This window comes from Odocoileus virginianus, chromosome 18 (genome assembly GCF_023699985.2).
Source record: "Odocoileus virginianus isolate 20LAN1187 ecotype Illinois chromosome 18, Ovbor_1.2, whole genome shotgun sequence".
NCBI lineage: Eukaryota > Metazoa > Chordata > Mammalia > Artiodactyla > Cervidae > Odocoileus > Odocoileus virginianus.
In genome coordinates this window covers 25,941,575-25,969,214 of record NC_069691.1, presented here as the reverse complement: position 1 = coordinate 25,969,214, position 27,640 = coordinate 25,941,575, and the positions used below count along the sequence as shown (strand labels likewise).

Genomic DNA, 27,640 nt, shown 5'->3' with positions numbered 1-27,640 from the left:
AGGATGAACTGAAAGAGCCAGTTTCAGCTAATCTGGGTACGTGAAATCCAAGGAGTGCTTACTGAAGCAAGGTTTGTCATGAATTTAACCTAAAGGTCAAACATTTAAGAATGGTAAAAATAAAGCTGGTGGTAATTTATTCATAATTATTTAACTCACTGCACTTGTGTATATCATTTTTTATTCAAAAATTATTTCCTTTGAATTTTACTAAATTTTGTACCCTGAAATATAAAGTCTATTTTTAGGGCTCTAACATTTATTCTACTACTTTGTAAATCATGCTGAGAGAATTTCTATGATAATGGATTGCAGTTCATTTTTTATACCCATCATATTTGTTTTCAGGACATGCAGAAGTGTTCTGATAATGTAGTGCAGATTATTTTTAATGTGGAGAGAGAAGTCCTGAAACAAGAGCTGTTTGACACATTTTAACATCCATTGATCTTAGAAAAACTGTAGTAGGCAAAAACAAGCTTATCTTGTATACACTTTGGGGAACAATGTGATATTTACAGTTAAAAGCATTATACATCCATATGTATAATTCATAAACTGAAAATTAGTTAAAGCCCCCAAACTGACTAATGGGTTTTGCTTTCCATTTCCATTGCTTTGATGCTTCTAATGGCTTTCTTTCTTTTCACAACCCTGTTGTCTTCTTATATGAAGCTCCTCAGCAAATTAAAACCAGGTTTTTTGATAGGGAAAACTGTGTACTTTGAGACTATAGGCTCTGGTACCAGAGTGAGTTCTGATCTTATTTCTGTGATGTACTAGCTAAGTAAACTTGGGAAACTTCCTATCTTCTTGTGCCTATTGTTGTGTTTAAAAATGGGACTAATGAGAATTCCTGGTGGTCCAGTTGTTGAGAATCTGCCTCCCAGTGCAGGGGACACAGGTTCGATCCCTGGTCAGGAAACTAAGATCCTACATGCCACGAGGCAGCTGAGCCTGAGACTCAAAGAAGATCCCATGTGCCACAACTAAGACCTGAAGCAGCTAAAATAAGTAAATAAATACTAAGTTACGTCCAACTCTTGCAGCCCCGTGGACTGTAGTCCACCAGACTCCTGTATCCATGGGATTTCCCAGGCAAGAGTACTTGAATGTGTTGCCATTTTCTTCTGTAGGTAAACTTCCTGACCCAGAAGTTGAACCCACATCTGAATTGGCAGGCAAATTCTTTACCACTGAGCCACTGAGAAAGCCCAAATAAACATTTTAAAAAATGGGATTAATACCATGTCTCTATCATAAAGTGGTTGTGAAGATTAAAGGAAATAATGCCTACAAGGGCTGAATGAGTGTTAGTCAATGTTAACCACAGCAGAAATTTAATTATTCCGCTTTTTAGTAATTGAAGTATTAATATAACCCACATCCAGCAAAATGCATGAATCTAAAGTGTACAGCTTGAAAAATTTTACATTTGTAAACATCCATGTAATTACTACCCAGATTAATATATATTCCATATGTCAAGACAGTTCATTAGTCTTCCTTCCCTAAAATGTCCCACCCCTTTCCTGAGATAACTTATATGTTGATCATATCACCATGATTTGATTTCATCTGTTCTTAAACTTCATTTAATTGTGTGTACATACATACAGGATGTGCATACAGTGTATACACTTTTGTGACTGGCTTCTTTCATTCAACATGAAATTTTTGAGATTCATCGGGTTGATATATATGTACCACTAAGTCGACTGTTTTCCCTTCTATTATATGAGTATACCACATCTGAAATTTTTGTTTTCTTAGTAATTGGTGTTCTGACTGTTTAAGTTAGACTTTTCTTAATCTATTATTTCTAATGATTAAATATTCTTCAGTTCAGTTCAGTTCAGTTCAGCCACTGAGTCGTGTCTGACTCTTTGAGACCCCATGGAATGCCACACTCCAGGCCTCCCTGTCCATCACCTCTTCCCAGAACTTACTCAAACTCATGTCCATCGAGTTGGTGATGCCATCCAGCCATCTCATCCTCTGTCATCCCCTTCTCCTTCTGCCTTCAGTCTTTCCCAGTATCAGGGTCTTTTCAAATGAGTCAGTTTTTTGCATCAGGCCAAAGTATTGGAGTTTCAGCTTCAACATCCGTCCTTCCAATGAGCACCCAGGACTGATCTCCTTCAGGATGGACTGGTTGGATCTCCTTGCAGTCCAAGGGACTCTTAAAAGTCTTGAACACTAAGTTCAAAAACATCAATTCTTCGGTACTCAGCTTTCTTTATAGTCCAACTTTCACATCCATACATGATACTGGAAAAACCATAGCCTAGACTAGATGGACCTTTGTTGGCAAAGTGATGTCTCTGCATATGCTGTCTAGGTTGGTCATAACTTTTCTTCCAAGGAGTAAGCATCTTTTAATTTCATGGCTGCAGTCAGCATCTGCAGTGATTTTGGAGCCCAAGAAAATAAAGTCTGTCACTGTTTCCATTGTTTCCTCATCTATTTGCCATAAAGTGATGGGACCAGATGCCATGATCTTCATTTTCTGAATGTTGAGCTTTAAGCCAACTTTTTCACTCTCCTCTTTCACTTTCATCAAGAGGCTCTTTAGTTCTTCTTTACTTTCTCCCATAAGGGTGGTGTCATCTGCATATCTGAGGTTATTGATGTTTCTCTTGCCAATCTTGATTCCAGTTCGTGCTTCATCCAGCCTGGCATCCCACATAATGTACTCTTCTTCATTCTAATATAAAAGTGTAGCTTTTCATTAGTTTTAAAAAAGAGTAAAAATATTAGTCAGCCATAGAAGATATAGACCATAATTTATTTGTTTAACACAGAAGACCTAGAACAAGGATTTTACAAAATATAACTTTAAAATATATTATTTTTATAATAGAATATAAATATAGTAAAATGAAACAGGGTTTTATTTTTGTTGTTTTTTAACTTCAGAGAAAGTGGGTAGTTTCTATACATGCCAAAGAGAAAGCAAATCTTCATAGATAGGGTTGTAACCTGATTAAAAAATAAACATTATACTCTTCTTTTGCCATAATGCCTTAAACTTATGTAATGAGTCACTAATTCCTTGAGTCCAATGCATCCAGGAGCCATTAGACTAATGCTAAAAATTTCCATATTCTTGATTACCTTACTCATGGTATCCTCACTTTTATGTTACAAAGATAATTGGCATCTAATTTTCTAAGTCCATTGACTCTCTTAGTTGTGTTCTCACAAAAGGTGAGGCCACTTGTCAATCTACAAGCATCCTAAATGACTCTAAATTGTATTCTATAATGTCAAAAGGGGCAACATGCTTGCTGTGTGAAATTATTAGTGACAGTTGATGGGGAAAGCAATGTGGCAAGATAATTAAAAACACACCTGTGATCATATTATCAATAAAAATTAAAGTGGTCTGTCTTGGCTGACTCTCTGCTGTCATGTTCTATCCATGGATTCTAAGACAAAGAGACATTGATTATGCCACAATGCTCTTAGAGGACAGATCTTCAGATATTGATATATTAGAAAGCATTTAGTTATACTGAGTGAATGCAGATTTTTCTTTCCTTATCACAGAGCTGCAGACTTTAAAACCATCTTTTAAGTAAAGAAGAAAAATCAACTTGTAAATAAATTTGCCAAGTATTTTACTGACTTGGGAAACCATTTAATAAAGTAGGATCCTAGTTTCAGAGGCATTTGCCAGTTAAACTTCCCTGCAAAGTAGAAGTTTAGCAATTCCTTATGCATAATTGTATTAATCTAGTTAAATCATTCCAGTAAAATATATAACAAAGCAAAATTTGCCTTCTTTTTTTTTAAAAAAAGCCCTTATTTCTTTCTTTTTAGTCTTATTTTACATAAATATTTATAATTTCTATTTAGAAAAAATATATAAGAATTATAGAAGTACTATTTAAATCCTGACTGGAACTATTGTCATGTGATAAGTAAATACCTGAATTCTGATCCTGTACTTTTAACTGGCTACTGTGCATTTACTTGCAGTGCTTTTCAGGCTTTCTTCTTCCATATAGCAACCTTCCCTTTACTCAATCATTTGGAAAATGAAGGCAAAATATGCTGCAAATTCTCCAAAGAACTGTCTGTGGGGAGTTGCTAGAGTGACATGTGCATGCTGACCAGGGCTAATATGGTACTGAGAACAGAGGTAAGAGACCAAGATGGTGTAGACAGGTTAGCAAAAGTGAAATCCTCTTGGGAGACTTGAGGTGCTACCAGATAATGCTGCATGTGGAATTTCATAAGATCTTGTGTTTATCATGTATGTGGACACACATATATTTGAGGGAAAAGTGAGTAAAGTTTGAAATAACTGTTTAAGCTCAGTAATTTTAATGCAGAACCTCTCTGAACCTGGGATCCTTGGATCATGGTTTTCTAAGCTTTATATTGATTTTACACAGTTATTTGTGTTTACTGGTTTTTATTCTTTAAATATTTAATTGCATGAAAATGTTAACTAAGCCATGTCTCTCACGAGGTTATATAATGTGTGATGAACAGAACTGAACAACATTGTGACTTTTGTAGACCCCAGGCATTTAGCCTTCATGGATCACCTTCTCCATTTAAAAATACTAAAAGTTACATTTATGATTGTAATACTATTTTTAAAAAGTACAATCAAGACTGGATTATCATATAGTAATGTTCATTATGTTCATTTTTTCTTCTGATTTTAGAAGAAATAAAATTAAAACATTTTGGGGGCCATTCAATGCTTGTAGGTCTTGTGCCTAATGGAGATATATCAACCTTGCTAAACATAACAGATACTTTTGATGTTTTTTCATATGATTTTCAACATATTTCTTTGAATATTTTTGTGTTCCTATCCCTGAATTCCATGATGGAAAAAATAGAGGATCATCAAGGCTTGAAAACACACTGATTATTAATTGTGAGAGTCAAGTTAAACCCACCTGTGTTGGACTTTGTTACCCTCTGGTTTCCACTTTACCAAGTCCAATTCTCTTTCTTGGTACTAAATATTTAAAATATTTCATCATCATCTTAGTGCTCTCCTGCCCATTCTTCCCCTACTCATTCTACTCTCCACCACACGCTACTTAAGTCATCTCTGTTATCATCATCTTCATCATGAAGGCATGCAAAGTACACACTTCAATTTATACCAATTCATTTACTCCTTAAAATGAAATCTATCATATCAGCATTATTTTTATATCTTCAAGAGAGTAAGCAACTAACACCCAGAGATGCAGAATAACTTGGCCCACTTGGCTCAGGTAGCAAGTGGTAGACTCTTCGTGATACATGAAGAAAGGCTCTCCAGCCTTGATTAACCCTCTGATTAGTCTAACACTTAATAGTGTTCTCTCAAGTATTGATAACTTACAGTGAACAATGTTGGATTCGTGATCCCTGAAGATTTAGCTTCGGGACCAGGGACCAGGCTTGATCACTCAAGAGCTTTTATGTAGCAAAGTTTTATTAAAGTATAAAAAGGGACAGAGAAAGGCTCTGACATAGACAGCAGAAGGGGGATGGAGAGTGCCTCCCTCGCTAGCATTAGCAAGGGAATTATATACTTTTAAATTAGTTATTACAATAAATCAAAGGAATGTCTCAAGTTTGTGAAAATTTTACCAGACCCACTCCCACAATTTACATTTTAGGATAACAGGATTAGAATCTAGCAATAGAAAGATCCTACCAGACCCAGTCCCATATTATACATTCTAAAATATCAGGGTTAGTCAGAAGGTTTTCAGAAAGGAGAAACTGTCTTCAAGCAGGATGTATTTTGTTATATAATCCTTAGTACAGAGTTTAAACTGAGTTGTTTGTTGTGTAATCATCAGTTCCAGGCTTAAAGAAAAACGCTTTATGTAACTAAGACTAAGTAATGTAGAGGGGGAAAAAAAGCTTGTCCTTTCCTCCTCCTTGAGACCCCAGATCCCTATCTCTGCTTTGAGAGCCCCAGACCCCTTTCTCCTCCTTGGGGACCCCAGAGTTTTCATCAACCTGCCTGGGAATTGACTCTCTCAGTATTAGGTTAAATACAGTTTATGTACCCTATGTTTTAGCATTTTTTCATATACTTTTATTTTTTTCTCTATTTATTGATGGAAGCTACTCTTGTCTCCTCAACAAGAATATCAACATCCTAAAGACAGATTAATTTTCCATGGCCAAAGTACTATGTACAGTAAAAAATACATGGTGTGTATTTCCATGTATTATATGAAATAATTTTATTGAAAAAATATGTCACTATAGCTGGAACAATAGTAAAAATTTATGAAAATTGCAAGAAAGTACTACAAAATCAATATTAATGTTTTAATTTCACCTTTTAAAATGTTTGACCATTTTCTTGGAGTTTCAGCTCAGTTGCATGGCCTTGCATATTCATAGTCTGCAGTGAATCCACTGTCTTTTCTTGTGTTCTGAGATCTGAAAGAAAATGATTTTAAATTTGAAAAGGAGCTTATATTTTGAATATACTTTCAGTTTTAACTGAGTGTATGTTTTCTTTTTTTTTTTTTTTTTTTTTTCAAAAATAATTTTTTATTTGGCTTTGGAGTATAATATTTTGGTACATAAAGTAAAACATGACTGCCTAATACTCTTCATTCAACAGATTAATATAGAGTGACAAAAATTGGAAAATTATTCATCTTTCTCAATGGAATTATTCTTTAATCTTATTGTTATCATGAAACAAAAGAGTATTTTGCATGAGTTTGAAATTGCTCTTATAATTTGTATTCAATGGCTTCCGTGAATTGGAAGATATGAGGTATCTTTTTAAATGTATTTATTAATTAAAGTATAATTGCTTTAAAGTAAAATTGCTTTACAATTTTCTGCCAAGTATCAACATGAATTAACCACAGGTATACATATGTCCCCTCCCTCTTGAAACTTCTTCCCATCTCCCTCCCTATCTCACCCCTCTAGGTTGTTACAGAGCCCCTGTTTGAGTTTCCTAGCACATACAGAAAATTCCCATTGGCTATCTGTTTTACGTATGGTAATGTAAGTTTCAATGTTACTCTCTCCACATATCTCACCCTCTCCTCCCCCCACCTGTGTCCATTAAGTCTGTTCTCTATGTCTGTTTCCCCACTATTGCCCCGCAAATAAATTCATCAGTACCATCTCTCTAGATTCCATATATATGCGTTAGTACCCAATATTTATCTTGTCTTTCTTACTTTGAAGTGAGGTATTTTATATAAATTTCTCATGAGTTTCTTTTAAGATCTGTCCAGCTTTTTCCCCTCATGAGCAATGTCTCAAGCAGAAAAACTTAAAAGTGAAAATACACTTTTTTAATGTCAGCACATGATTTAAGAAAGTTGTGAATACCACCAATCACCATCTCCTTCACCATCAACAGAATTATTCACATATTATTTATGCATCCTTGGGCTGATGCATTTAATCCCTGAAGTATATGAATGTCCTTACTCCATGTGCTCAAGAATAAATTTTGTGGGCAATATCTTCATAGTACTTTTAATAGTAAAATTGTATAGTAGGATAATTGATCCAAGATTCTCTTACCATCAAACTTTATCAAATTTTTTTCTTTGCTCATAAAAAGAAAAATAACTATATCTTTAGCTGTCTGTGGTATGACAATCTTTAAGTAGCCTCTCAGTTTTACTTTCACCATATAATTTATAAACCTAATATATATTCAATTTGTCCAATCCTGCAGTAGTTTTGTAAGAAAATGTGCACTATACTTACTTGGTGTTTAAAACTGCAGTCCTTTCCATACAATTTGAATGTTTCTGAAAAGGACAATGGAGGAATTCAGGAGTTTTATTTTCACCAACTTAATTACTTAAGGCTTTCAATCTATGAAACAAGAGTGATTGTCATCAGTTAAATACTTTCTGTTCTTTGAAAGACTTATATGTAAAAGTATTTAATAATGTTGGTTCAAATTTGAATTCTGTATAGATACAGCCAGTTAATTAAATTCACTAGCTTATTTTTACCACTTATAAAATTGGCACTGAAATATTACCTACTTCCTGACAGTGTCAGATAATTAAATGATGTGTTTGTGGAGAGTCAAGTCCTCAATAACAGGAAACTATTATTATTTGGTAATAATTCTGAGTTAGTTTTAATAAAGTCCACTAAAAATTAGTATTTTTATTACTTACTGTATTTTCTCAAGGGATTAGAAAGTTTTGATTTACTTTCCTTAAAATGGAGATGAGATATACTAGAAACATTTCATGCTACTAAATGTGAAAGGGACATGTGTATATGTCAAACTTATTTGTTTTCACTCTTACATAAGGACAGTTTTAAGATGATAAAAATGAATAGTACTCCCTAGAGGAAGATGATCTAAAGGCATTGACGACAGTACACACTTTCCAGCAGAAAGAAACATGGAGAAAAATGCAAACCTCTGAAACTATTATGTATTTTCCCATACTCCAAAAAGTCACACCAGCATTGTAATCAATTTTTCTTCAATTAAAAGGTAATTTTTTTAAAAAAATCCACAATTTACTAGACTGTGTCTTCATGATTTATGATGTAATTATCCTTCAGATTTTAAGGTCATATTCACTACAACAAACAAAGACTTGGAAAGTACTCATTCTCACAGTATGTAAACATGGCTCAAAAATGGACTATAAAAACAAATGCTGGAGAAGACATTCTTGTACTTTGGGCTTATTTCCAGCATAGGTAAAATACTGAGGATTACACTCAAACATCATCTTTATTTAACAACAACAAAAGAAGACATGTGAATATTCTGAGATTTTTGAATCTTCTTTCAGTGTTTCAGAGCATAGCTTTTTTTTTTTTTAATGTGCTATTTGATGCTCTACAAACAAGTGTCAAGTCTCATCATTAACATATAACAAATAGGAACTACCTGGGATGGGGAGAATGGGATGAGTTAAGAATTAACTCAGACTTGAATTTAAGGCAAGATCCATTGTGTATGTGACCTTGAACAATTTATGTAACTGCTCTCAGTCTCAATTTTCTCATCTGCAGAATGGAAGTTTTTGTAAGAATGAGACATAATATATGCAAAGTACTTAGTGCTATTCCAGCATGAACTCCATAAATGATGAATAACGTTTTAATTTTCACTATTATTGTTATTATTATGGTGGATGGCATCGCCAACTCAGTGGACATGAGTTTGAGTAAACTCCAGGAGTTGGTGATGGACAGGGAGGCCTGGTGTGCTGCAGTTGCAGTCGATGGGGTCGCAAAGAGTTGGACATGACTGAGCAGCTGAACTGACCTGATCATTGTTATCAAGCTATTAACCTTTCAGATTGTCAGAATCCAAGACCTTAAAGACTTTTTGACAACTAAGAAGATGCTTTCCTTTCACTTCCTCTTTTATAGTCTAAAGTCATTTAGTTCTCGATTAAACATCACTGCCTTCTTTGATACCCATGCAGTTAATCTAGAGTAAATTCCTATAGAGAGCCCTCATGCCAATGTCTTGACTGTTCAGATTATCAAAACAGTTTGCTTGTTGAGAATGTTTTTATTTAAGAATGAAATCCAAATTCTTTGAGACAATTGAAAGAAGCAAACACAAACCTAATTTTTTTTTTTAGGATGATATATTTTACAGGATGGTACATACATGGTACAAATGTAAATGCTGTGTTTCTATGACTGTATTATTACATATTTTTAGGCGAATGTTTATCAATTCTGGGGAATCTTTTAGAAGACACACAGATCAATCCTACCTTAAATGTGTGAAAACTATTATAAAAGAGGTTGTAAAATCCAACTTGGGAATCACCAAAGATTGAGGAATGTCATTCCACTGCCTCTAACATTTGTGAAACACTAATAATGAAAATATGTGCTTTCAGTAATATTCTTCCCATAGTCTTCATTAACTTTTCATATTCTTTGTGTCATATAGTAAGTAACCAAACTAATTTTATCATTACTTTTTTGGTATTGAGAAATGAATATGCGGTGCAGAGTCCAATAGATCATTGCACAAATGTTGGTTCTTTCACTTACTGTTACCTAAGTGCTTTGGGCCTCACTATCCTCAGCTTCAAAATGAAGATTAAAAATACCTGCCTCATATCACTGAAATGAATAGTAAATAAAATAAGCATGTTAAAATGAATATTTGGACTTTTAAAAAACATAACTTCCTATTGCTTTTCATCAGACTATACATCCTCTTTGGCATGACTCTTAATTTACTCTTACTGTCACAACATAATTCCCCATAGCTCCTTCTTTGACTCTTAACACATCCCAGTTTGTAAGATATATACTGTAGTGATCCTACCAATGAGGGTCATGAGCATCCCCAGACAACTTCCACTAATTTCAGCCCAAGTATATCCATATAGGCAAACACTTGTCTTTATGGTTAGAGGGAAGAGTATATCAGAACCCAAAGAAATGGTGTTGACTTTTGACATTTGACCAGCACTTTACTGAGAAATGGGCTTCCCTGGTAGCTCAGCTGGCCAAGAATCCACCTGCAATGAGGGTGACCTGGGTTTAATCCCTAGGTTGAATTGATCTCTGGAGAAAGGAATGGCTACCTACTCCAGTATTCTGGCCTGGAGAATTCCATGGACTGTATAGACCATGGGGTCGTAAAGAATTGGACATGACTGAGCAACTTTCACTTTAACTTTACTGATAAATGATTTGGTTTAGGGAATAGAACGAAAACTGTGAAATCAGGAGATTCTGACCTTAAATACTCTTCCAGTGACCAGTGTTCTTGAAACACTGAATTCCTTACTTAGAGGCTGCAGGAAAATCATACTTTGTATGCTTTGCCAGTGTATGGTTTAGATATAATGTTTTAAAGCATGATATAAAAAAAAGCAATGGTTATATATTGCATGTTTTTAAAAATGTCAAATTCTTAGCAGTTTACTAATTATAATGAGCAAAACAGTTATATATAGGAAAAAATTCAACAGACATTTATGCATATATGTTATAGCCTAGAGGCTATATAATTGAAGTGAAGGAAACAGTTAAATGTGTTCTGGTCTTTGTTATCCATGAGCTTCCTATCAACCTGAGAAGACAGGCATGTAAACTAAAATTAAGTGTATTTAAATACCCCCTTTCTTCAGTTAACTTCTTAACATCTCATATTGCTCATTTTCTCCATAGAGTGAAGTATAGTCTTCAGTTATCCTCTTTATTTCTTTTTGTATTGTCTCTTTTCCTTCTATTGAAAACAGGGCCATGCCTTGGCTTCTTCATACCATGTAACCCATAATTTGGAAAGAAACATGAGTAGATTGAGTGAAAATATTTTCTTGCTTATTTTCTATTTTCTTAAGATCCAGTAAAATATATATGGAATTTATGTATCATGAGAAGATGGGCAAATCAGAAGTTTACAAAATCGACTGAGAGCCTCTTCTGACAGCTAGCTCACTGTGCAACTTTGGGGCGATTTATGACATTATTTCACTTGTTTTTACCTTTTAAGTATTTCTAAGGTATCTAGTGGCTCCAAACCTCAGTTCTAATGTTCATAAATGTCCCTTTTAACGTACTTGTAGGTGATCATACAGTGAGATTTTGGATTTCTCTTTTAAATATGTTGGTGTTCCACAAAGGTTTCACTTAAAGAAATGATGCTGCTTTGAAAAAGTGAGAGTAATACTAAAGTGTAGCGTAAGCCAAAGCCTATTTCTAGAGTAGGAAGAACATAGTTCATTTGCATCCAGGGAACCTGGGATGTGTGTTGAAATTTCAGGTTCCCAAGTCTCCCCCAAGATCTATTGACCCCAAATCTCTAGGAGATTTTAGAAAAGACATTTGAATAAGCACCCACAATACTATTCTAAGGAAAACCAACATTTGGGCATTATTTTCCTGGAAACTATCAAGTCAGATGTGTCTACAGTGAAAAAGATGTGATGATGTCTTCCATTTTGTAAGCATGTTGTCTGAGCATGAATCCAACACAGAAGTGGGCAAGACTGGGAAAGAGAGTGAGAAAGATTGAGTCCCAAAGACATTGGGTGATCCCTAAATCTTTAATAGTTGTGTATGAAACTAGCATTATTCCAGGATTTACAAGTCAATAAAAATCTGTCTTTGCTTGTTTCAAGTATAATTTCTACCACTTTCTAATGTTTGTACTAATGTAGAGTTTTTGTCAAAATGTTCCATAGAAGCGGCTATTCCTATAATTGTTTAGTTGCTTAAGTCATGTCTGATTCTTTTGCAACCCCATGGAACAAAGTCCCACCAGGCTTATTGGTCCATGGGATTTCCCAGGCAAGAACACCTGGAGTGGGTTGCCATTTCCTTCTCCAGGGGATCTTCCCAACCCAGGGAATGTAACTATGTCTCCTGCATTGACAGGTGGACCCCTTAGCACTGAGCCACCTATAGAGATGTGTGCAAAAAGAGCAAGGCTATACAGGTTGTCTACAGACCTTCCTTTTTATTGATCTTCAAGTATTTGTTTTGGCTGTTCACTGTCCATGCCACAGTTTGCTAAATTGTGAGTGTCAGCGAAACTGAAATGCAAGTTTTCTAGTATTATACTTATTGCTACCTCCGCTGGATGTTGAAAAAGTTTAAAAAAAAATACAAATTGCATTATGTTATAGAAATATTTGGGAACTATATTGAGAATGATTGTCTGATTTGAATTGGTAGAATCACCTCTGAGTATAGTAAGATCAACTGTGGACTCTTTTAGCTAGAGTCTTTAGAGCAAAACAAACAACTAAGAAAAAAACACCAAAAACTCATGTTTAATCTACATTGGCTAGTCTAAGTGTTTTCCTACCTAAAGGTGAGAAGATAGGCAAGATGAGAAGCTTCCTCTCAGCTTAAAACTTCCAAGATTCTAAGCTAATGAGGAGCCTTTGAACTTAAAAAGGAACACTCTGATAGATTGAGTTGTTTTGCCAGGAGTGTGTAAAATTAGGTTTAGAACCTGCTTTATAGTGATAATTGGTCACGTCAACAATTATGCAACTTTGTGAACCATTATTTTAATTAACGTGAAATATACCATTTTTCCCTTAAAGGCTGTGGCACCTTGTGAAGAGCTGTTCTTGGTTACCTCAAGAGTATGAGATTAAAAGTGTCTAGAGGCTGAGGTAGGGTTATGTTGCCAATATCTTTATGTGGCCAAAGGTTAACTTGCAAAAAAGGCATGTACTTATGTAATTAGAATAATGAAGCCGGATATAAATTTTTAAATTAAAATCTAGGCATAGATCACCCTCCTATGTCTATCAGTATGTCAGATAGGTACATTAAACATTTGATGCATAAATATGTCAGTGGTGTACATTTTATGAATGAACTTTCCTGGTAAATTCAATATACTTTTCATTTATAGGAAGCATGATTATAGAAGCAACACTATGGGCAAAAAATTGTTAAATATATATCTCAAGATACTTGTCCCTTTAAAACATAAAATATAAAAATTTAAATGCTTAACACTGTAAATGTGACTGCCATATGCTGTGACCAAATCACATTTTGCTTGAATTACAACTTTTGAATGTCTAAAGTGCATTTCAATTAGTCTGAAAGTTTGGCAAAGAAAACATAAAGTGGCTCAAATGTATTGAATTTTTAAAAATAAGTACATGGAAGCAATACATTTCCTACAATGAAATTTGAAAATCAGAATCTAATGAAATTAGAAAACTTGGTCAGAAATATAAGGACATAATAAATGAGGGTAATTATAAAATATAGAAATTTCGACATTTCTTTTTTATTGTTGCTCTTCTATTTAAGAAATAAATTGTTTAATTTCATTTAAGGGCGTATCTACTTTTTCTTTGAAATGAGAAGATTATTGATTTAGGTAAAATGTCAACAATTTGATTTATTATTTAAAAGTGAAGTTTTATGATTCCAGTTGTCAAAATGAAATATGATTGGTGTGTAGGTTCCTTCATGAGAAGTTCTCCTATTTCCATTGTCACTATTAGCTCTGTGATAAGTTCAGCTAAAACAGCCAGTTGCTTCTTTTGACATTTAGTAATATAAATATCATATATATGTATTTGTTGGCTTATGTGTGTGTGTGTGTACATATATATGTATGTATATATAATCAATCTGTAAATTGATATCCCTGTGGCAGTGATGCAAAACAGTTGGACATGACTTAGCAACTAAACAGCAACAACAGCAGTGTCATATTGCCTTTGGGCTATGAAAGAAAAGAAAGATTAAATGTATAGAGGCACTGAATAGGAGTACTTAATACTTTATTATTTTTTTTAAACTGAGGTGTAATTGATTAGCAATATTATATTAATTTCCAGTGTGCAGCATAGTAATTCTCAATTTAGAGGTTATACTCTATTTATAGTTGCTATAAAATATTGGCTGTATTCTCTGTGTTGTACAATCTATTCTTGTTACTCATTTATTTTATACATAGTAGTTTATACCTCTTAATCCCTTGCCCCATTTTGCCTCTCTACCTCTTCCTTCACCACTCTAGTTTTTTCTTATATTTTTGAGTCTTTCTCTTTTTTTATATTCATTAGTTTGTTGTATTATTTATATTCCACATATAATGATATCATGATATCATACAGTACTTGTCTTTCTCAGTCTGATTTATTTCCTTTAGCCTGATACCCTCTAGAATCTTCTTGCAATGTGAGAGACCTAGGTTCAATCTCTGGGTTGGGAAGATCCCTGAGGGAATAGCTAACCACTCCAGTATTCTATCCTGGAGAATCCCATGGACTATATAGTCCATCGTGTCATGAAGTGTTGGACACGACTGAGCAACTTTCACTAGATACCCTCTAAGTCTATCCATGTTTTTGCAAATGGAAAAATCATTTCTTTTATGACTAAGTAGTATTCCATTGTGTGTGTGTGACACACACACATATGTCAGAATTTCTTCATTCATTCATCTGTTGATGAGCACTTAGGTTATTGCTGTACATTGGTAATTATAAATTATGCTGCTGTGAATATCGGGGTGCATGTATCTTTTTGAATTAGTGTGTTCAGTTTTTTTGGACATATACCCAGGAGTGGAATTGCTGGGCTTTTCTCTGTATCCTAGTCAATATTTGTTATTTGTGTTCTTTTTGATGATAGTCATTCTGACAGGTGTGAGGTGATATCTCATTGTAGTTTTAATTGGTATTTCTCTAATGATTAATGGTTTTTAACATCATTTCATGTGCTTATTTTCCATCTTATACCTTCTTTGGAAAAGTGTTTATTCAGATCTTCTTTTTAATCAGGTTGTTGGTTTTGTTCATGTTGAGTTATAACTGCTATTCATATATTTTGGCTACTAACCAATATATACACTCTATATATATATAAATATCAGGCATATTATTTGCAAATCTTTTCTCCCATTCAAGTACTTGATACTTTAAATATCATAGATGTGTCAGTCTAGTTGCTAGATCCTAAGACCTACACAGTTACAATTTGATAGTTTCCATGGAAATAGATAACTCCACCCATCAGAATTCTGGTCTATAAGCCATTTGTGAGAAAAAAATAAAATACTACAATCCAAGTTCCAATCCTTCCAATCATTTATGACAGCATAAACCTCTCCACATTTGCTCCTTTGAAGAAAAGCTATGACTAATCTAGACAGCATATTAAAAAGTAGAGACATTACTTTACCAGCAAAAGTCCATCTAGTTAAAGCTATGGTTTTTCCAGTAGTCATGTATGGATTGTGAGAGTTGGACTGTGAAGAAAGCCGAGCACTGAAGAACTGATGCTTTTGAACTGTGGTGTTGGAGAAGACTCTTGAGAGTCCCTTCGACTGCAAGGAGATGCAGCCAGTCCATCCTAACGGAAATCAGTCCTAATATTCACTGGAAAGACTGATGCTGAAGCTGAAACTCCAATACTTTGGCCACCTGATGGGAAGAACTGACTCACTGGGAAAGACCCTGATGCTGGGAAAGAGTGAAGGCAGGAGGAGGAGGAGACAACAGAAGATGAGATGGTTGCATGGCATCACCAACACGATGGACATGAGTCTGAGTAAGCTCTGGGAGTTGGTGATGGACAGGGAAGCCTGGTGTGCTAGTCCATGGAGTCACAAAGAGTTGGACATGACTGAGCGACTGAACTTACTGACTGACGTTAAATCTATAGTTTGATTTTACCTAATTTTAAGTCTCCCATCAAATCACTATTTGGTTACGTGAGACAGCATAGCATTTTCATGTTGATTCTAGTCCCTCTACACTAATGATGAATGAGACTTTCAAATCCTATCTCCTGAGTTCCAACCTAACCCACGTAGCAATTTATTAAGGTAGTGAAGAATGTAACTATATCCCAGTTGTTCTTTATTTGAATTGAAAATTTGGGCTCATATAGTTTCATTCCTGTCAAAATGAAGCCAAATCTTTGGAGAAGACTTCAGTTGCTTTCATTTTAAATATGTATTCCCTTTTCTGTTAAGTGAATACTGTTTGAAAACACTTTCCTTTCTACTGTATCAGGTCACTTTTTGCTGTACTTGTAAGATCTAGTAGTAAAGGATGCATAAAACACTGAAATAATAATCATGGTGAAAGATACTAGTTGCTGAAAACTCCTATTTGCTGCAGATTGGATTTTATATTTGGCTGGCTAATGTGATTCCCAGAGTGGGAATAAACTAACATATAAAATTTGATAGACTTCCCAAAGTTAAGGTGATCAACTTAAGAGCAGGAAAAGCATGACCAACATGGAAACTTTTATGAATACAAGTAATAAAACATATTAATAAATGTGTCTGTTGCTATGTTAGACTTCAGGCATATCATGCAAAAAAGTTCATTTTTAACACTGAGAAATATATATTCAGAAGGAACTGAATATTAGACAAAATTTGACACCTTTGTTTCTGTACTTCAACAACTTAAAATTGAAAGTATAAAAAATGTAAAACTATATATAAAAAATAAATTGTAAGAGGATTAATCACAATCTTTCACTATTTTTCCTTTTACTACACTTTGATTGTAAATTGGCGATCTTCTCTTAGAAATGAGAGGGAGTCGATGATAGGAAACAGACCTTAAGCACCATAGTGCTACACATGCTGGGATTTTTCTTTTCTTGTTCGCCTTTGCCTATCTGCCCCATTGCAACACATACACTCCCTGACTCACTCTTCCCATCCACCCTCTCATCTAAGGGAAACTGGAAAATACATCACAACGTAAAGCAAAGTCTGGATTTGTAAATACAAACTTTTGCTGTTTTATTGTGTGATCATGGCTGTTGCTTGTCTAATTTTATACTTCAGTGATTTGGTGATGCCTCCCTACCTGCTTCTTAAAGCAAATATCCAAGGGAATGTTGTTCTCAGTGTAATCACCCCACAATTGGGACAGCAAGGCAGACAGCTGAATTAATAGCAGTACCTGTGTGTCAATCTGAAGGGGCCATGAGAACTACTATTCACATTTAATCTCTTAGAAACTAGATGCCAGAAATGATCTTTTGTTTATCTTTCAGTAGTCTTTCCCTTAAAGCATAGTGTCTGAAAATCATATTTGAATCTCTTAAACTGCACAAGGAATAACAAAGAAAATGGATACAACCACTCTTTCCTCTTTGCTGGACAACTGACAGGAGCTATTAGTAAAGGGCGTGGAGGCAAGAGAAGGTGTCTCTTAGTATTTAGAATCCACAGATTCCAGGAAAGTGGCAACATTTCCATCTGTGTTTGCCATCTGCTGTGTTACTTGCTAGACACCCAATGTGTAGGTACTGTTGCTGTTCCTATTAGATTTTTAGGGTCACCGGTCTATGTTTTGCAGAAGCTAAAAGAATACATCATGTAGGGAGATCAGAAGGGAAGAGGATAAAAAAGGGCTTTGAACATAAGGGAAAAGGATTTGTACAATAAACAGCTAGCAGAAAGTACCCTGAAAGAGTTGCTGCCTAGTTTTATTGTTGGGTTGTTTTTGTTTTGCTTCTACATTAATTAAATTAACAATTTGGGAGGGGGATTCTGACTTTATCTGCATTCTTCAATCAAAAATAACTTCAAAGTCATGCTAGAAGCTTTAAATACATAATTTTATGATGATGAGTTCTGGTGAACCATTTATTGCCTTCTGCAAAATCTTTTAGTTACAAATACATGAATATGAATATCCAAGACTATGACAAATGAGGACTATTATTTCACATTTCAAATGGATATAAGTTCCTTTTCTTGGCTGCATAATTCACTGGCAGAAATGACTAAAATTCTTGAGCTCTACTTCTAAACTCTTTTTTCTCTTATAAATTCCAAAAGATGCCTGAAGGTAGAATTATAATATAGAAGCTATTTTGAAGTTCTTCATAGTTCTAAGATGGAGCATCTACTCACTCATTCTTTTTAATTCAGATATTTATTGAGAGTCTACTATTTACAGATCATGATCCCAAATATTGAAGACATGAGAGTAAACAAAATGTGGACATTATATTTTAAAGGGACAGATAATAGAGAAGTAAGCAAGTTAATACATTGTGATAAGTACTATGATGAATCAAAACAAAGTAATTTTATTAAAAAGTATTCCATGAAGGAGGGATAATGTGAAGGTCTTTATTTAAATATGATGGTCAAAGAGGGCTGAGGAAATAATATGTAAATTGAGATTTGAAGGATAAGAGGTCACCCATGAGAAGAACCAAGAGAGGTTCATGTATCAGTAGAAAGGTCCTAGGTGCCTATCTAGGTCTTTGTTGGAATGACATTAGTTAACTAGAGTCCTGGATTTTTTGTGAACTATGTTCCCACAAAAAGTCATAAGAGAAAGTGACATCGACCTGTTTACCCATAGGTTCTGGAAGGAGACATACAGCATGTCTGGAGTGGCCACATAGAGCAACAGGATCTGGGACAGACATTTATTAAGATCCTTGGGTGGAGTCCCTAGGCATTACCCAGATACGGTCTGATTGGTCCATTCAAACTAAAAGGAACAGTAAGCTTAAATGAGGTTCCTGGTGCTTTGGATGGAATGATCTTAAGAGGCTGATCTTTAGGAAGAGCTATAGGTCTAGCCCTGAATGGTGATAGATCCAACATAATTTTTTTTTCTTAAATAAGACCTGAGCTTCTATCTTGGAATTTTGTATGAATACATATTTATGTAGTAAATCTGGCCTACTTGTGCCAGGGTTGTTATGTACAGTGGAGAGGGGCTTATGGATAAGATGTAAAGAGACAATTTTGGGGTATAAAAGAGATGCCTGTGGTGGTGAGAACAATGAGGGAAATAGAGTCTGTCATGGATACATCATGTGGAAAGCAAAAGCTGTCGTCTAGTACATTGAGCCATGACCATAGCATTAAGAGGTCCCTAACCTGAGGATCTAAGCTGGTCTCATTAAGGGTGTTGCAGAAAATGCCTTATTGTGGCTGGTGTGGTTGAGAATACATAATATGGCTTGCCAGAACATGAAATAGCTAACGAAGCTCGGCAGTTGGCAGGGGACTTAAGATTTTGCAAACATTTCGGTTGAGGCAAGTTTCATGAGTAGCTATTTCAGATAAATAGAATTTGTAGGGTTCATCAACTGGAGGTAGTTTTGCCACTTGGTCTCTGAGTTGCCAGTCACCACAGTCATTCATTTTCCTCCTCGTGGACAGGAGATAAGGGGTGGGCAGAATCCCAGAGTCCAGTTCGGTGGGGCACATTAACTTTCCTTGTAATTGTTGACTGAAAAAATGTACAACCCAAAAGTTAAAGTTATATTTGGCAGACGTGCCTAGGACTTTAAGCCCAGACATAGCATCTCAGATATTGAAACACTGTCCCAAAGAGGAAGAATAAAGCCGGAATATACAGGAGTTTATTGTACCAAAACCAGGTAGTTGGAACATCAAAAAATTGGCATTAATAAAAGGAAACCAGATATCCCAAGTTAAGAAATTGAGTGTTTTTCTCTCTGTGGGAAAATCTAAGAGTGTGGGCTCACTGAAAGTGTTCCTTTGATATGCACTCCAGCTATCTGGGGCCAGCATCCTGTGTTTCCTTATCTTGAGTTTCCTCCGGGTGCACCTTTGGGGGTGATCACAGCAGTTGGCATCCTGCTTCTACCCTGAGTTTCCTCAGAGCTACACATCCTGGTGGCTATAATGTCATGGCTTGATGGTTGCAGCATCCTTTGTTTACAGGCGATACTTTAGTTCTCATCATTCTCTTTAGTTGTAGCCTCACATCTGAGATGCGGTTATCCCCGAGAGCATTCTTTTGAGCTACAGAGACATTGTCTGATGCGTGGTTGTGCTTAGAAGTGACTAAGGCCTGTCAAGGAGGAGGGTGGTCCTTCCCAGTGGAGATTCATGAAGGGCATTAGTGGTTAGCTGCTATTAAATTTTAAGTGTATATGCTAGATGCCTGGCTGAGGATGGACTGATAGTAGTCTGGTCTTTACTACTAGTTGAGCAGATCTCTGTGAGCTCCATCATGGGTACCTCAATGCCTGTGATCTAGCTTTGTGGGGATTCCATTAACAATGTGCACACCTTTGGGCACAGTGATGTCCTAAATGTAGGGTGTTTCATGGATGGCAGCTTTATAATCCAGACATCACTTTGTTAATATTATAGTAAGATCATTAGAATTCAAACCTGCCAGCTAGATGGGTCTATTTGGTTACATGGAGAGAGCCATTCTGACTACAGTAAAATCTGAGGCATGGTATAAGGAGGGAGTGGCTGGTTTAGACATGGCTGCTATTGTCACTGTCAAATACAGAGGGATGTGAGCTCTGGGTCAGAACCCACAGCTCACAGCACATTGGCTGAAGCCCTTTTAACAGGGCCAGCCAGCACCCGGCACTCAGCCATCCTGAGATACATTGCAACACCTGGCTGATTTTTCTTCAGCTTCTCTCCTGTGACAGGGCTGGGCCTGAGTGTTCAACTGGCAACCCTGTTATCCAGGCTGTACACAATAAGAGCAATAGCCACAATGAAAGATTTATTTGCATTTAACTAGCTTACCTGCTGGACTTAGAGGCAGAGGATTGCTAACACTTTGGGGCAGCAGGTCATTTACCTTTTGCCTAAGGTGGGGATAGGCTTCCTGGGTTTGCATTGCCTGATAGTGACCTCTGGGATTCCAGGATGCCCCCTTGCCAATTTCATTTCCTAATGTAACTGACATTCAATAGGTAGTGGACCTCTTTTCCTCTTTTTGAGATCCATACAGCTCTGCTTGTAGGTCCTGGAGCTAAAATGTGGGTCTCTTGCCACATTTTTTATATACTTGGTTTAATCAGCTTTTATAACCTCATGGCAGTAATTGGGCCATTCTTGGGGACAGTGAAATCTGTCTGTTGAAGATCTTCAAGCAATTTGGTGGTGGCTCATCCCCTTGGGATCTCTGTTTTAAGAGGGTCATATTGTATACTCCTATTTACTATATTATTTAGCATCCTTAGTGTTTAATATCTAACCCTCATCTTAGGCTTGGAACCTTGATCTGAGCCAAGAATTCTAACCTAGAGGACAGAACTACTTTCCTGAAACCAGGCAGCTCTCTAGAAATAATGTTGATGTTTGCAGTTTTGCAGAATTTTGAAGGTAGGGGTGAATGGGTATTTTTGTGGCTCAAATCCTACCTTTCACCATGCTTTCAGAATATTCAAATATGCCCAAATAGTTAGGAACATTTTTCAGACCAATTCTTCCCACCAGTTGTACCCTTATTTTTTCATATTCCTTTATTTCTTATCTGTTCCGACTTTATTCTCATCCTTAGGTTACCTGCTTTGAGAGGGGTTGATTTTTCTACATTAATTTCAAAGTCATATTTTGACAATAGAGAATACAATCAACTTCTCTAAAGTATCTTACAAATTTGCTTGAAGATTTTATAATTATCTTTCCCATTGTACAATATTTCCAGTTTCCTTATGCATTATGAAATAAAGGTGTGTATTCTTCATCATATAAAGTTAGTCTAGAAAAATAAAACCTTAAGGCAACATATCAAAATTATTAACAAAGAACCCATTTTGAGCATACATGTATGTGGCATTATAATAACAGTTTAAATCTTAAGGTACAGAAACATTTTTGTTTTCTCTATTATAATGAGCATGTCTAAGAAAATAATCTCCCCATTTTATATGTGTGTGTGTGTATATATGTATATATATATATATATACATATATATATATAATAGTTCAAATTTTTACTGAAGCTTCATATTACTGAATGATTTTTTACCATGAATCATAGGTAGATGGTTAACTTGAAGGAATTTTATATCCTGAAAGTATTTTAAGGTTTAAATGTTTACTAATCTACATTTTTTAAAAATTTAGAATAAAGTTTGGCTGAATTCAACAAATACTTTGAAAGCAGAAATTGCCTCCCCCAAATATTTAAACATAATGTATAATAATAATATGCAATGCTTATTTATTAGTGACATATTCTTTTTACTTCAAAATTAATTTGTACTTATGATGATCTAAAACTACATACTTTCTGGAAACATTACAAATGATAGTGATAGGAATGTAATTTACAGTAATAGTAGTCTGCTCTATTCTCCCTATGAAAAAAATTCCCTGGGGGTAGGACAGAAGGGAACATATCCAATTTGTTGCAGTCACAACTTTTTTTTCCCTGTACTTGTATAAAAGTAGTTAAAACTATGTGCTTGGAAAACAACTAGATATGTGGGAAAAGTTTGAATGGTTACTTACTAGAATTAAATATACATGTTGCACAAATGACACTTTACATGAAAACATCTCTAAAATACACATCACAGTGAAATTTTTGTAAGGAAAGGGGGAAAACAATTGAACTACCCAAAACATTCTCTAGAGCAGGAAGTACATTGTGCCTGAAATGTATGTATAACTGCATTGATTGTTCTGATGTTCAGAATGTTTAAATGTCTATTCTTTAAATGTGAAGGCTGAGATATAGCATAGAGTTATATTTTCTGTCAATATTAAACTGTCACTCCAATTAATTCCAGTACTGAATCAAATAGAAGTTACAGTTGTGCTCAAGAGAACACTTTGGTAAAACTTCTTTGAATCCTAGAACTAATTAGAAAAATGGATTAACATGAAGGAATATATTGAATTGATATGGTTTCTTCTGCAGTAAAAGTTTATATGTGGCATATAATTTCAAATCTACTAAATTTTTAGCACTAATCTTAGGCACTGATTCACATTTGCAAATCTTACCTTCATAATGAACCCAATGTTATTAAGCTAGGAAGGGTAATAGAGTAAATAAACATCAATTGCTTTACTTTCAATCTTCTTTTCCTTTCCTTTGTCCTGCCTCACCTATTACTTCATTCATTCATGACCTTACTGCTGTCCTTTTTTGGATAGGTTGTTTACAGATCCCAGGAGACAGTCCATTGACTTTGCACAGACTGTTTTACTATGAGACTGGAAATGCCATTTGAACACAGTTTTTCAAATCTGTCATATATTATCATTTTCATATATTATAGACTGTGATATATCACAGTCTTTTGCTAATCACTACTTATTAAGTTGCTTTTTCTCCCCTTTTCCTTTCTCCTTTCTTTTGGAAATATAATACATTAGTAAAGAGCTTGAGGTCTGGAATAAAACTTCAGGAGTTCAAATTCCAACTCCCAAATTCATCAACTGCATGACTTTAGAAAAGTTACCTAACACTTTTCTTCCTCAAACTCTTCATTTATAAAATGGAAACAGGAATTTGAAAAGAGTAGATGAGATAATACAGGACTTTTTACAAGCATAGACCATAATAAGCACTTAATAAATGTTAGCTGCTAACTACATATTAAGATTTAGTGATAGGGGTCCAATCTGATCAGAGAGAACATATAAATAATACATTTTTTACCTTAAATTCTTTCCCTCACTTAGTTGAGTTTTTAAATGAATGCATGTTAAAGAAGGGAAGCCACAGATAAAAGAATTTGAAAGAATAAGACTCACATTCTATCCCAGTTTTTTGGGAGGCATCAAATTCTAAATCAAATTGTGTGGTTTTTCTGATCTATATCTTTTATCCTTAATTATTACCTTGAAGCATTCAGACATTAAAAAGAGTCAACAAAATATATATCTTTCCACAATAGCATTACGTTTTATACAATTTAAAAAGCAACAAACTTCTTTGGGATCCATGTTCATAATTTTCAGTTGGGTCGCTTCACTCCAAGTCCTTTAGTTTGCTATTCACTGAACTAAAGAGGTGATTAATACTGAGTTATGTTTTAAAATGTAGCTACATATGCACTAATGTCATTAAATTATGTTATATACTATGTGCTTGATTTGGAAATAAATTTATTCTTTTTTTTAAACAGTTTAATGGAAATATATTTTAGACTTGGAGTATTATTGTCTTTAATATTTTGTTATTGGTTGTTGAACTTTGGCAAAATTTACCTAATAAAAATAAGAAATAATAATAAAGCATTAAATATCAAGGTAGGCCTTCATCAGAGAGCATGCTTAGGAAGACCTTCAGTTTAAACCACACCTGGCTCACTTGCTTCATGTGGTTCCTCTCCCCTATCTCAGGTAGCATTCATTTCTGCTTCTTTATTCAATTTGAACTTTATGGAAAATTATTTCACAGTACCATATTATTTTATAATATTTTTAATATTTAGTACAGCAAACTCAATAGGAAATTTTATGTTTTATTCTGCAACCATGCTCCTTTACCCTTTGGTACTGAAAATCTAGAGACTCCAAGATTCTCTTCTTTGAGAAAACTCCAATCTTGAAAAGCCTCCTGGGGAGCATAGTGAGAGTAAACTCTAGATTTTTGAAGTAATCTTAGTGAGATAAGGTCATACATCTGTTATTTAACACACTGTTTTATTGTCAGTGTTCTGCACTGTTGATATTATTAACTATGCACCACATTGTATACAAAATAAACATGAAATTGTAGGAACTAATAATTATCTCTTATTATGTCTATGTGTGCAGTTTTCACTCACTGCATGCCAGTAATATGTTCAGTGCATTGTTTCACAAATTAATGAGACATTTCTTACATGAACAGCAACAAAGGCTCTAACTGCTTCATCTGCCCATTATACAGTTCAAAGTCATCCAGTATAACTGGTAAAAAGAAAGAGTTGCTTAGAATGTCGACTCTAACTACTTCTGCTAGTACCAGATGTTATTGCATTTATGAAAGTAAGTCTTTTGAGGAGAGCAAACATAGATGCTTTATACTTTTATTTTTAAAACTCTTACAAATGAAGAAAAGAGATGAAAATTTCAGTATTTGTTTCTTCTGTGGGAAATTGAATAGATCAGTTTCTAGGGATCATCTTGAAAATTTTCACTTAGGCAATGATTGTTCAGATTCTAATTAAGCAACGAAAACTTTGTACTACATGCATTTAATAGCCAAAAGTCATCATGCATAATGTGTGTATACAAATATATATAATTATTTATATCTGATTCACCCATTTTTTGCCAAACATTTCTCACAGGAACTACTGCTAATTTCCAGCACATTTATGTTACAAAATAGCCACACAGATACACACAGTTAAGGATAAACTATATGTAAAGTAGAACTACATAGTAGAACTATGCAAACACTGTAATGTATTTGGTTTTTGTGTATAAAAATTTTATTGGCCATTTAAAAATGTCTCATAGTACTAAAAAGCTTATCATGAGCATTCTTACTGAACTAATGGGAACACTTGAATTTCTGATTAGCAGTGGGGAATTCACTATAATTGTACTAGAGTTTAATTATGAATTTTTATTCAAGACATATTAACTCAGTCTTTACATATCACTGGAGTGCCCTGGGAATCATGAGAACCACAACTACATTATAACAGAGTACTACTGTGGCATGCTGGAGCTAACTCTACTGGACTATATCATGAGTTGCTAGCATCTCTTTCCACTCCTATGTTCAGTGACTTCACACTGGTAGTTTGAAAATGGCCACATTGACAGTATTTCCTTATGGAAATGGGCAGATGCTGCAAATGAGGTCATTTTTCCTGGCAATCAAGCTGTCAAACATTTGCCAGCTAACAACCAGAAATGTTTAAAATCTAAGGTTGCCCAATTTTGATTATGATCTTAAAAATGGATATTTTTGTCTTTCATATTTTGCATAATACATACACATGGTTGTACATATGTGTTATTTCTGTAAGAATTTTTATGATGTATTTTTTTCAGAAAACATGGGTCATAAAACATAGAAAGTGAATGAAACTAAGAAAACAAGGATGACATAGAATTAAGACAGACATAGAGTTTTTAAGATATGTTAGCATTTTAAATTGTTTCTATTAGGAGAATTATTCAAGTAACAAAGTCTACCATATTGTCAGAAACAAAGTTTTGTGGGCACTTCTTTATTGGAAATGCTTAAGCCTCATGCCATATGTATATATTCTTATATATACAAATAATACATATATGTATATATATTATATATACCAAATCTCAAAAGTGACTCTGATGTGTACTTTTGGTTAAGAATAGTTACCATAAGACTAACATTATATCTAACACAAGTAAAATAAAAATTATAGATATAGCTATAGATTTAAAATGTATATAGACTGAACATGTATGCATCTATTTATGTATAAACATGCATATACAATATAAATGCACATTTAAATCTATATAAAAAAATATACTCTATATATGTGCATATAGAATGCTACACTAGAAGCATTTTAGCCTTGGCTCCAAACGATTTAAAATGAAAGTGTAGAACCCCTCTGCTTTTACCCTCCATGATTACAAGGGATCTGGTTCCAGATCGCAAAAACCTTAATGACTTTTCCCTTCACAGACTATAGACCATCAAGTCAGATCCTTTATATCCTCTCAGTTTCTGAGACTATTCTGATGTACTGTTATAGAATTGACATCCATATGGCAGCTAGAATTCACTACTGGTATCTTGGAAAATTGTAGCTCTTCACATTTCTAACTGACATATTGAGTTTGGAATAATAAGCATTATGGGGAATTGTCTTAATCATCAGATAGTCTGTTGATAATCTTCAAAATAACTTGGGTTATTAAAAACAAACTGAATTGCCTAAGAGTTGCTCACATCAACCCTACTCAAAATACAACAGCAAAATTATAATTTCATAATGATAAGATATTTTCCCCCGGTGGTTGTGGTTCTGTTTTTATTGTTTTTTGCTTTTAATCTGGTGAAGAAAGAATTCACTGTTCCGGAATTCTGGAGAGGAGACAGTTATTGCCAGTGGCAGTACAGAAGTAAAGATAATTTCAGACAACAGCAGGCTTTCCTGCGCATTCTTTTCCATTTCATTAATAACATGGTCCATAAAGAGACATGCTTTGCGAAGCTGAAAGTGGGGATAGGAATTACTCAGAAAGAGCAGACATCTGTGCAGATGATCAACATTTTTTAGATACACCAGCCTCCTTTTTCACTGGCTTTTCATTGAAATGCTGATGGAAGATGAGGCAATTATTAGCAGCAGCGTATACCAGCCATTCTGTGTTTTAATCACAACCTGTGCCACTATGTGTTTGCTTCTTTTTATCCCCTCACTGAAAAGAGTAAATGTTCTGGATATTTCTGAACTATACTGAGAATGTTAGAACTGGCCTGCATCTTAAAGGACTACATTA

At 34.7% G+C, this 27,640-nt stretch overlaps 1 protein-coding gene across 38 annotated transcripts in view; it reads left to right on the top strand.

The window, feature by feature from the left end:
- PTPRD (protein tyrosine phosphatase receptor type D) overlaps nt 1-27,640 on the top strand; it is a 2,322,816-nt gene that overhangs the window by 1,159,107 nt on the left and 1,136,069 nt on the right. The gene's annotated exons all lie outside the window — the stretch shown is intronic.